The sequence below is a fragment of the Arachis ipaensis genome, chromosome B01, assembly GCF_000816755.2.
Source record: "Arachis ipaensis cultivar K30076 chromosome B01, Araip1.1, whole genome shotgun sequence".
Taxonomy (NCBI): domain Eukaryota; kingdom Viridiplantae; phylum Streptophyta; class Magnoliopsida; order Fabales; family Fabaceae; genus Arachis; species Arachis ipaensis.
Genome location: NC_029785.2, coordinates 15,370,520 through 15,383,454, shown reverse-complemented (window position 1 = coordinate 15,383,454; position 12,935 = coordinate 15,370,520).

The following is a 12,935-nucleotide window of genomic DNA, read 5'->3' as shown; positions in this document are numbered from 1 at the left end:
TTGGTTTTAGACCCCATTTGATGTTAGAAAACGGAGCGTGCGAGCGGAAGAGCAAAATTTGTGCAATTGATGCAAAAGGAATATTAACTATTTTACTAAAAAAATATGATATAATAAAGCTACAAAATGAGTTAAGTACTCTGTCTTAACCAAATTATTAACGAGATATAAAGTGGTAATTTGTAATGCCTCACCCGAAAATATTTTAAGTGAAGTTGTGTCAATCATGACACTAGTAAAAAGTGATATAATTTTGTTCTATTTTAATAATATGAATTAATTGTTATAATTTACTGTTAACTAGTTTTTTTTTTTTGTTGTTGGAATCAACTATGAAAAATCATTTATTTTTAATTAATAATAATGTTTAAAATTTAATATTTTTAGATTAATCTAATTTTTATTTTTTTAAAATAGGTGAACAAATTTGAGTTGAAAAAAATTTAGTTAAAAAATACAATTTTTTAATTATTTGAAGGTTTGTGAATGGCCTATAGAAGAAGGGTTAAATCTATAGTCTTCTTTCTTCAATCCTTTTAGCTTTTTGCTTCTGACTGGAATTGGAACTTAGTTGCTAATGCATCTGTAAGATAAAATTCAGGAGACGATTTTATTTTGTCTCTTTACGAAGCGTTCAGAAACAGAGTAACAAGTTACTTTCGAATAATTGTGACTTCTGAGAAATATGCAATGTAGGAGACACTTTTGTTTTATCTCTTAGTGAAATGAAATAGAAGAAGAGTAGAGAAAAGAAAATCACACATCCATGTATCCTGGTTCGGCCATCATGTGCAATGTGACCTATATCCAATCTTTTCCACAACTATAGAAAAATTTTCATTATCTTTCACAAAGATTATAAACACCAATTTTTCTAGGATTAAACCCAATCCTATCTGGAACAAACCTAGCTTCTATCCAAGTTAGATTTGACTAGGTTCATTCTCTAAATTTTCAACCACTAAGTGCTCACCCAACTTAGCAAAGGAATCCCCTCAGGATCATGTGTACAAAACTGAAAAACGTACAAAAAAGCTTTGCTATAATTTTCTGGGTTTTCTTATATCTCTCTTTGCCTTTTCTTCCAATGGTTTTTACTGATTCCTTACTTAATGCCTTTTTTCATTGAGAAGAAACAAAGAAAAGACGAACATCGAAGAAGAGAAAATTCAATGTAAATCTCTGAAGAAGAAGAAAGGAATAGCTTGTAAGATATGAGAACCCAAACAGTGTGCTCAATCTTTAAATCAATCTCTGGTCGTTTACCCCTTTAATAGAGAAGTAAAGTTTTCCAAGCTTGAAACTTGGCATAAACTTTTGACTTCCTTCTTTCCCAAATATTACAGCAACAACACTAGGGCAGAAGATAGTAGCAATGATTAAAGGCAACATGCAAACAAACCTTGCTACTTCTCTTTCATCCTTTTTCAATCTTCATCAAGGATCTCAGTCGTATATCAAAACTTTAGCTCCAAATTTGATTCTTGATCCTTGATATGTAGCAGAGCTTCATAGCCTCTACTTTCTTCAATTTTTCAGTTCGATGCTTGAGGAAGAATAGCCTTCAATAAGTTATCAATGAAGCACCAAGTTGAAAAAGATTTTTTGATTTACCTCTTGAATTGATCTTAGCTTTCTGAATCTTAGATTTTGACTTGCTTAAATTTGGTAATCCCTTTTTTCTTTTTTGATTTGAACCTTAATCAGACTTCTTTTTTCTTGCTTTCCTTTTGGAGTGTTTCATGTGGATGAGAGAAGAGAAAGGAGAGAAAGGAGAGAAAATGAGTTCGGTCACAAGTTTGCTTCAAATGGAAATGTGTTGCTTCTTTTCTTTTTGGATAGTAATATTCAACAATTCCTTGGGCCATTAGTTGGTAAATGGGTACTTATGGGCCTGAACCATTTTAGAACTTTGTTAGCTTGTTATTAGGCCTTATTTGATTCCAATAATCTTCTGCATAATAAACAAACTAATCGCATACATAATTGAGTTTTTAATCCAATAATAAGATTTAGTCATCATCACTTAATTTATTATTTTTTTAAACTCAACAATCTCCCCTTGATAACAAACATTATAAAATAAATTTGTAAATAAAAGAAATGAGAAGAGTTTGATGAACTTCCCTTTGATGATTCAATCTTCAAGTTGAACTCTCCCTTTCTTTCATTTTGAAAGCTCCCCTGAATGTGAGCTTTTTCTTAACTTGCAATAATTATTCAAGTAATTTCCATGCAAAAAATATACTTATAGATAAAGTTAATTATCCAAAACAATTCAACTAGCCATCTCTTTTGAACCAGCCCAATAGCTTGTTTGTCAGAAAATGTTATAAACTTTTTAGTTCTCAAAAATAATCATTCAGCATCAACCAATCATAAAGCAAATATCAATCAGAATAATGATCAAAAGTATTTTAATCAAATTTCAAAATCAGAGCATTAAATTTCACAATTAGAGCTGCAATAATTCAATATTTTCAAAACAGCAGCCTCAACCAATTAGTACCAAATAATTCACAAATAATTCATGCTAAAACGGCAGTACTAATTGTTCATTAATTAAACATCCTAACAATTCATTTTACTCACTCCCCTTTTATTATCAAGGAGGAGTAGTATTTCCTACACAAAAGTTTTGTTAGGCATAAAAAAGTGTATAAATTCAAGTTAAAAACCTACAAGTAACTATTACAGTTATTCAAAACAAACAAGAAAGTATGAAAGTAATATAATGGAAACTTCAGACAATAGTTTTTCAGAATTAACATCATCAGCATCATTTGACAAGGAGCTAGACATTAGATTCCTCATCCTTGGTTCTCAATATATCTTCTTCTTCTTTCTCAGACATCATTTGGTCATCTTCCAATGATTCAACGTACTTGAGAAGTACTTCAACTCTGCTTTGGGACTTTCTTAAAGAGTTTTCATTTTGAATTGCAAGTCTCCTAACTTGTTGGCTAGAGTTAATCATGTGCTTGGTCAAGTTCACAAACTCCTGTAGAACATCTTTCACAATTTCATTGACCAAGTATTTATTAGAAGTTGATGTACCAACAACAGATGGAGGAGGAATACTTTTATCTTCTTCTTTCGTAACCGTATCTCTCGCAGCCTTTGTCCCTGTTTTCTTTGTCTGTTTGACTGCACCACCGCCTTTAAGAGATAAAATTATATTCTCTTGGATCTCATTATTTAGATCAACACTAAAGTGTTCAAAGAAATAAGTCAAAAACATGTCATATGGTAATGAAACATTTTTTCACTTTTGATACAATCATATATATAGTGCATCATCAAATAAGCAAAAGAAATTTCAGTTTTGTTGATGATGGTATAGAGAACTAATGTGTCATATAGAGTAACGCGTTGATATGAACCGCTTTGGGGTAAGAGAATGTGGGTAATAATGCGGTGTAACTGGGCTTTGACAGGACTTAGGACTCGATGGTTAGGAGTAACACCATCCATGAGAAAAATGTTCTCACAAATGTTGGCTAAAATATCCTTGTATGAAATACCTAAATCATTGTCTCATTTACCAGTGATGTAGGCATTAACACTAACATCATAGTAGTCTAGGGCTTCACTAATGAATTCTTTATTTAAATGAATTTCACGGCCTTTAACATAAGAGTGAACAAATTACTCATGATAGTACATATTGACATAAAATTCTCTAACTAAATTAGGATAGACTGATTTTCAAATTTCAAATAAATTTTTTCAATCCAGATAAATGATGTTTTCAACAAAGTTTATCCCCTTTTTAGCTAAAGCCTTTAAGTCAGCCACATATATTGAACACAAAGGTCTTTTAGAAACAGTAGCTCTATGAAATTTATAGTTCATACTAAATGAAAAACAGAGAAAATCATAGTGAGAATGTGGAAGGTTACCAAAATGTGATTTGAATCCTACAGAATTTGAATTTTCAGGTTCTTTCACAGAGTTGAGAAAAGGTCGACGGTTACCTTTGGGTGCTTTACTCGAGGGTGCTGAACGTCCTTGTGGACGTGATGAGGAACGAGGAGGAGGAGACAATGAAAGTTCTTCCTCAGTCATGGGCTTCTTCCCCTTGGCGTTAGCCCTAGAAGTTCCAACCTCAGGTGGTGTCATTGATAAACGACGAGATGTTATCTTAGTGCATGCCATGATTTTTAGAACTGGAGAGGAATGTGAAGAGGATGCGAGTGTATATGAATGTGGGTGTGAGCTTGACCATTTGGTAGAGAATTTCTAGGAGCATGATAGGAGTCAATGCCTCTTTGTATAGCAACCTTCTTTCTCATCTTTATGAAAGTAATTAATGCAGTTTTGAGAATTGATGAAGGTTGAAAGAGAAGATGAACTGTTCACAAGGTGTAACTGCTATAAATGCTTGAATTTTGAAACCACAAAAATGTAATTTAAAAATATTTGAAAAGGTGTTTCAAAAATAAATGGAGATGAAAAGACAAGTCAAAGAAAATTTTTGAAATCTAAACTTGATTTAATTTGGTAAAAAATTCAAAAAAAATAAGAATTTTAAATTTATGATCAAGAATCCAATGAAGCCGACATCATAGAATAAAAATTTTCTTTCGGGCTCAATGATAGTTTTAAGGAAACACAATGGACCACTAAAGATTCAGTATTGACCCCAATAAATTCAAAAGTACCAACACTCAGTCTTATATCCAGAGAACTTAGAGGGATTCATTATTTGTCCAGTTTTGTCTCCTATTGACCTGAGAGACAAAAATAATCAGAAAGCAATATCATCAAATTAAGGGATTGATTTAGCACAAAAAATACACAGGACAGTTCTCAACTTGCAAAATCTATTTTCAGATAGTGGTTTTGTAAATATATCAGCAAGTTGATTTTCAGATTTTATAAATTAAATATCAATGGTTCCCTTTTGCACATATTCTCTAATAGAGTGAAATCTAACTTCAATGTGCTTGGTTCTAGAGTGCAGAACAGAGTTTTTAGAAATATTTATTGCGCTTATATTATCACACATTAAGGGAATATTATTGACTTGTAATTTGTAATTTGAAAGTTGGGTTTTAAGCCATAATAATTGAAAACAACAAGAGGAAGCGGCTATGTATCCAACCTTTGCCATGGACAATGTAACATTAGCTTGTTTCTTGCTAGACCACACATTTAGTGACTGTCCATGAAAGCAGCAAATCCCTTATGTGCTCCTTCTATCAATTCGGTCACTAGTAAAATCTGCATCGCAATAACCCACTATACAAAACTCATTAGATTTAGGATACCAAAGACCAAAATTAGAAGTTCCATTTATATATCTAATGATTCTCTTGACAGCTGAAAAATGGGATTCTTTTGGGTGTGATTGAAATCTAGAACAAATTCCAATACTAAGAACTATGTCCGGTCTAGAGGAGGTTAGATATATAAGAGATCTGATCATTTCTCTATACCTTGTCTCATCCACATCTTTGCCATTTTTATCTTTCTTAAGTTTAGAATTTAGATGCATTGGTGTACTCATTGGATTGAAATTTTCTAAACCAATTTTTTTTTACCAATTCTTTGGCATATTTATCTTGGTGCACAAAAATGTCACTAGGAGTTTTTTTGATTTGGAGTCTTAAGAAGAATGTGAGTTCTCTTATCATACTCATATAAAACTCACTAGTCATTAAGTTTTCAAAATCAGCACACAAGCCTTCATTAGCCGAGCCAAACACAATATCATCCACATAAACTTGAACTAGAATGAAATGATCATTAGATTCTTTAATAAAAAGAGTTGTATCCTTGGTACGTCTTTGAAAACTATTTTTCAACAAAAAAGAGCTAAGTCTTTCATACCAACCTTTAGGAGCTTGTCTCAAACTATAAAGATCTTTTGAAAGTTTAAAAACATAGTTTGAAAGATCTTTGTTTCCAAAATCGGGAGGTTGTGCCACGTATAACTCTCTATCAATAATACCATTTAAAAAGGCACACTTGACATCTATTTGAAAAAGTTTGAATCATTTATGTACAGCATAAGCTAGCAATAATCTTATTGCCTTCATTCTTGCAACTGGGACAAATGACTCATCGAAGTCAATTCTCTCTTCTTGATCATATCCTTGAGCCACTGGTCTCGCCTTGTTTCTTGCAATGCTACTATCATCACCCAATTTATTTTGAAAGATCCATTCGATACCTGTTACCTTCTTTCCATTTGAGCTTGACACCAATTTTCTCACTTCATTTTTCTCAAATTGGATCAGCTCCTCTTCCATTACTTTGACCCATGATGGATTATCAAGAGCTTCCTTCACATTTTGAGGTTTAATTTAAAAGATGAGGGCAAGATCATTTTGTTCCATCCTTCTTCTATTTGATGATCTTGTGGTAACTCCTTGAGATGGATCTCCAATTATAAACTCTTATGGATAGTTCTTCAAGAACTTCTATTCTCTGGACTTAGGTGAAGTAAGGGAAGATCTAGTATGGTTAGGCTCTGCACTATTGATATTGCCAGAACTCTCAGTCGTGGTAGGAGACAAATCTAATTTGTCTCCTACATTTTGATCTGCAGAAATCAGATACAATAGTTTTCAACAAAGAATCTGATTTGGCTTGATCTTGGACTTCACTTGGATTTTGTTCAGCTTAAATTCCTATATTATTCTCTTATATAATACTTGAAATTGAGTTAGATTTACAAAAAGTAATATGTATGGTCTCTTCAATGATCCTATGTTCTTTAAGATGAATTCTATAAGCTTTGCTAGTGGTTGAGTATCCTACAAAAGTACACTCATATGACTTTGGATCAAATTTTTTAAGATTGTCTTTTGTATTTAAAACAAAATATTTATATCCAAAAATATAAAAGTACTTAAAGTTAGGAGGAGTTCCTTTCCATAGCTCATACGAAATTTTTTTTAAGAATTTTTGAATGATGGTTAGATTCAAAATATAGCAAGCTGTATTCACAACTTCAGTCCAAAGAAATTTGGGTGCATCACTTTCACAAAGCATGGCTCGAGCAATTTCTTGAAGGCTTCTATTTCTCTTTTCAACAACCCCATTTTGTTGAAGTGTTCTAGGACAAGAAAAATTATGTGATATACAAAATTCATCACAAAATGATTCATAATTTTAGTTTTCAAATTCTTTTCCATGATCACTTCTGTTGAGTTTGAAAAACTTCAAATTATTGTGATGATCAAACATTGTTAAAATTTATTATTAGGAATTATTAATTTGATTTTGGCTTCAAAATTATTTGATCAATAATTTCTATTTTGTATGCAAAATTTTGATCATCGGGCATAAGCAACAAAAAGCCCAAAATGTTGACAAAACATCCCGCCTTTAGTACAAAAATTTCGTTAACATTGTGGCTGAATTATTCTTATGTTGATTGGGCCAGGAAATTATGGAGTAGCCCAAAACCATTGTGTTGAAAAACCAACATCATCATGGTCTGAATTTGAAAAGAAAAAGAAAGAAAAGAGAAGTGGTTCGGTTACCTACTCTCTCTTTTGGTGGAATTTAAATTTAATTAACTTGGTTTAATTGCATTAGTAATAGGAAAGAGAAAGTTTACATTGATTTGATAGCTTTCAATGCCTCACACGTTACTATGCATAAACGATGAGAAGTGGGTTTTAATTGATTTTAATTGATTTTAATTTCACTCATTACTTCCAAAGTTTTCTTTTCCTTCTCTCTCTTCTCTCTCTTATTTTTGTGTGTCACTTCCATCAGGGAAAGAAGATGGAAGAAGCTATCAGAGGTAGAAACAGAGAAGCTAGGAAGAAGCAAGTGGCCAAGGTGATGATGGCCCTTGCAAAAAGAAAATCCAAGGCATGGCGTGGCTGAGATCTTTACCACTAAAGGCAAGATGTGGTGAAGAGGTTTCAAGATCTCCATGCCTAAAGTAGAAGCAATCCGATTGGTCAGAGAAGAAGATCTCTGAGGTGAAGCTCATTTCCACTTTTGTTCATCCATCACAGAAGGTAGCTACTGTAGCTACGTGGAGGAAGAAGCAAAAATGGAACAGATGGAGCTGTAAAGGATCAAGAGTTCATCAAGGGTCAGAAATCCTTCTTGGGGACCAAGTCAAGGTGGAAGGCTCAGATTGATGAAGCTTGGTGAGAAGGGACGAGAGAGAGGTAATTGCATGTTGGTTTTGCTTTCGGTTCCCTCTCTCTTCTCTCTGTCCGAACCGATTTTGATTATTGAAGAAGAAGAAGGTGGCTTCGTTCAACCGGTTTTAACCTTGGAAGCTTCCCCTTCTATAATAAGGGTGAACGGTCAAGGGTTGAGACAAGGAGAGTAAGCACAGAGTTCTCATAACTACCTAAGCTAACAGAAGTTCTTCTCCTTCAATGTGTTTTATTTTGCATTCTTTTCTTTAGTTTTGTCTGTGTGAGTCTCATGGTGAAAAAGGCAAACAGAGTGAGGTTTGTAAGAAAAAGCAGTGAGTGGAAAAATGCAGAGTGTACAAAATTAAAGAAAAAGACATAGATGTCTTAGAGGTCCTTTGTACATCTATATGTTGTGTATCATGATTCTGTGGGAATTCCCTTGTAAGTTGGGTTAGCACTTAGCAGTTGAAAGCTTGGTAGGTGACCAAGTCAAGTTCAGTTTTGGGTATAGAATCTGAACTTGTCCCCGATAGGAAAGGGTAGTTCCTAGGGAAGAATTGGTGTCTGTAATCAGTTGATTATAGTGAAATTCCATCATTGATGTGATGGAGACTGGACGTAGGCTGCATTGCACTTAACAGCTAAACCAAGATACTTATTGGTGTGATTCTCTCTTTTTCTTCTACTCCATTTCTGTTTCTATTGCTAAGGAGACAAAAATGAAAAATATCTCCTGACTGGGTGCGAGACAAAAAGAAAATGTCTTATGTCTGGTTATGAAACAAAATGCAGAAAAATATCCCGAAACTATTTTGAAAGGCAGAAAGTGATACTCAGAAAAAGGGGCTAAGATTCAACCCCCCTTCTCTTAGCCATTGATAAACATCAATTAGTATCAGAGCTTGGTCTCAAAGAGATCAAGTTTTGCAGCTTGGAGAAAAGATCCTGATGGCGGATAACAGTGGCTCAAATTTTGTTGCTTATACTCTAACAGAAGGGCAGTCAAGCAACAGACCACCATACTTCAATGGAAAGAACTACAGTTACTGGAAAGAAAGGATGAAGATATTTGTTCAGTCTGTAGATTACAGACTCTGGAAGACAATCTTAGAAGGTCCATAGTTTCCAACAGTTACGAGTGAAGAAGGTGTTGTTTCACTCAAAGGCGAAGCCAATTGGAATGAGGAAGACAGAAAGAAAGTAGAACTCAACGCCAAAGCTGTCAACTTGCTCAATTGTGCAGTCAGCTTCGAGGAATACCGACGGGTATCAAGATGTACAACAGCAAAGGAAATATGGGACAAACTACAGATCACTCATGAAGGCATAACCCTAGTGAAGAAGACCAGAATAGACATGCTGAACAGAGAATATGAAATATTCTCAATGAAGGAAGGAGAAACGATAGATGAGTTGTTCGAAAGATTCAATGTCATCATCACTGGCTTGGATGCTATGGAAATTACATATCCTGAGTCTGTGCTTGTGAGAAGAATTTTGAGATGTCTCACGAAAGAGTGGGAAACAAAAGCAATAGTGATAGATGAAAGTAGTAATATTGATAATATTACATATGATGATTTGAGAGGAAATTTTCTTGCTTTTAAAAACACTTATTTGAAAAAGGATACAAAAAAGAAAGAAATTGCTCTCAAATCCGTTTCTGAACCTCTGGATGATGAATCCAGTGATAACTCATCTAAAAATGATTTTGTTTTGTTTGCTAAGAAATTCAGGAAAATGGTAAAGTTGAAGGAGAAAAACAGAGGAAGCAGCTCAAGGAAGCTAAAGAAGGATCTCAGCAAAGTGATCTGCTACAACTGCAAAGAAGCTGGGCATTTCAAGTCAGATTACCCTAAACTGAAGAAGGAGGAGAAGTCGAAAAAGGAAAAGAAGAAAGGACTCATGGCTTCTTGGGAAGACTTGGAAAACGACTCTGATGAAGATGAAGAATCTGAAACCAAGTCTCAAACATGCCTCATGGCCGATCACGTAGAGTAGGTAGTATCTCATAACCTTGACACTGAAGACCTTCATCTCATGATTGAACATCTCTCTAAAAAAGTAAAATGTTTACTAAGTGAAAACCAAGATCTCGAGTCTCAAATTGAAATACTGAAGGCAGAAAATGGTTTTCTAAAAGAAAAGTTGAGAGAGGCTGAAACCGCTGTTGATATTGTTGAAGAAAACAAGCAGTTGAAAGCTGAAATAAAAACTTGTGAAAAATAGCATTCTGTGGTTGCATATCTTAACTGTTTTGAAGAAAATGAGAAATTGCTGAAAGAGTAAAAAAGACTTAAAGAAGACTTAGCCAAATTTGCTCAAAGATCAGAAAATTTAAATCAACTCTTGGTTAGTCAAAAATCTCTTTATGATAAAGCTGGTTTGGGTTTTCATAAAACTGGAAAATTTGTTGAGAAACCTACTTTTACTAACATAGCATCATCTTCAAATGATATAAGGTTTCAAAACCCAACAAGCTTTAGAAAAACAGCAACTCAAAGATTTTGTAGACTGTGCAATCGAAATGGTCATTTTCCTATTCAGTGTTTCTTTAGTGAAAGAATGATTGGAAATAAAGTTTGTAAAATTGTTTGTGATTATAATGGCTTGGGACAAAGAAGATGGTTTGACGTCAAAGGATCCAAAAGGATTTGGATACCTAATGTCACTTGAGCTTATTTTGTAGGTTTGCCTAGCATCCAAGAGAAAAGACAACATGTAGTAGATGGACAGTGGGTGCTCTAGGCATATGACTGGAAAGGAAACGTTCTTCGTCAAGCTTGATGAGTATGATGGAGGGTTTGTTACTTTTGGTGATAATGGAAAAGGAAAAATAGTGGCCATAGGTAAAGTAGGTAAGAGTTTTTCTTCTTTCATAAATGATGTTTTACTTGTTGATGGTTTGAAACACAACCTACTAAGCATTAGCCAATTATGTGATCTTGGTTATAAGGTTATCTTTAGAAAATTGGATTGCTTAGTTGGTTGTGAAAAATCTGATGATATCTTATTTGAAGCAAAAAGATGTAATAATGTGTATGGATTGACTCTTGAGGATCTAAAAGATCAAAAAGTAACATGTTTCACTTCTCTTGAAACTAAAAAATGGCTTTGGCATAAGAAATTGGGTCATGCAAGCATGTACCAAATTTCTAAGCTTGTAAAGAAAAACTTGGTTAAAGGAATTTCCAACATTAAATTTGATAAAGATATTACTTGTGATGCTTGTCAATTAGGCAAACAAGTAAAATCTTTTTTTAAACCAAAAGATGGAATTTCCTCTAAGAGGCCATTAGAAATGTTGCATATTGATCTTTTTGGTCCAACAAGGACTCAAAGTTTGGGAGGTAAACACTATGGTTTGGTGGTGGTGGATGATTACTCTAAATTCGGCTGGGTCCTGTTCCTAGCTCATAAGAATGATGCTTTTCATGATTTTTCCACTCTTTGCAAAAATATTCAAAATGAAAAGGATTTGAAAATAGCACATTTGAGAAGTGATCACAGAAAAGAATTTGAAAATCAAGATTTTGAAAAATTCTGTGATGATTTTGGTATTGCACATAACTTCTCATGTCCTAGAACTCCTCAACAAAATGGGGTAGTTGAAAGAAGGAATAGAAGCCTTCAAGAAATGACTAGGAAAATGCTTTGTGAAAATGATGTATCAAAATTTTTGTGGGCTGAAGCTTTAAGTACAGCTTGTTATATTTTGAATAGAACCATCATTCGAAAAGGTTTGAAGAAAACTCCATATGAGCTATGGAAAGGAACCCCACCTAATCTTAAGTATTTCCATGTTTTTGGGTGTAAATATTTTGTGCTTAACAATAAAAAAAATCTTGGAAATTTAATCCAAAGTCATATGAAGGAATGTTTATTGGATACTCCACCACTAACAAAGCCTTTAGGATTTATCTCAAGGAACATGGGACAATAGAGGAATCCATACATGTATCCTTTTGTGATTCTAACTCAATTCCAAGTGTTGTGATAGAAGATGATGCAGGTTGTGATACTGATGTGGACCATGAAGCCAGTAAAGAAAATCCCAAGTCTGACCAAGTTAGTGAACCAATCTGTCCAGAAATATCTCATCAAAATGAAGGAGACATTTCGGTTTTGTCTCCAGACCAAGCTAGAGAACCCAAAACAGAGCAGTCAGTTAAAACTCATCAAGGCAGAACCATCCCTCAAAGGCCACGTGAATGGAAGTTTCTAAAGGGTTACCCTCATGATTTTATCATTGGTGATCCTTCCCAAGGCGTGACCACTAGATCCTCAAGCAAGAAGCAAGTTGAACAAAGCAATGTTGCTTTCTTGTCTCAATTAGAGCCTCTCAATGTAAAGCAAGCTCTTGAAGACCCTTCATGGGTTAAAGCCATAGAAGAGGAGCTGGCTCAATTTGAAAAGAATGGGGTTTGTACATTTGTACCAAATCCTAATAGTAAGAAGGTAACTGGTACAAGGTGGATTTTCAAAAATAAATTGGGTGAGGATGACAGTGTTGTTCGTAACGAGGCTATATTAGTGGCCCAAGATTACGATCAAGAGGAAGGAATTAATTTTGATGAGTCTTTTGCCCCGGTAGCTAGAATGGAAGCAATTAGGTTGCTTCTTGCCTATGCTGCCCATAAGGATTTTAGAATGTTCCAAATGGATATTAAATGTGCTTTCCTTAATGGCTTTATAGATAGAGAAGTATTTGTGGCTCAACCCCCCGGTTTTGAAAGTAAAGAATTTCCAAATAATATTTTTAAACTCTCAAAGGCTCTTTATAGCGTTAGGCAAGCTCCAAGAGCTTGGTATGAAAGG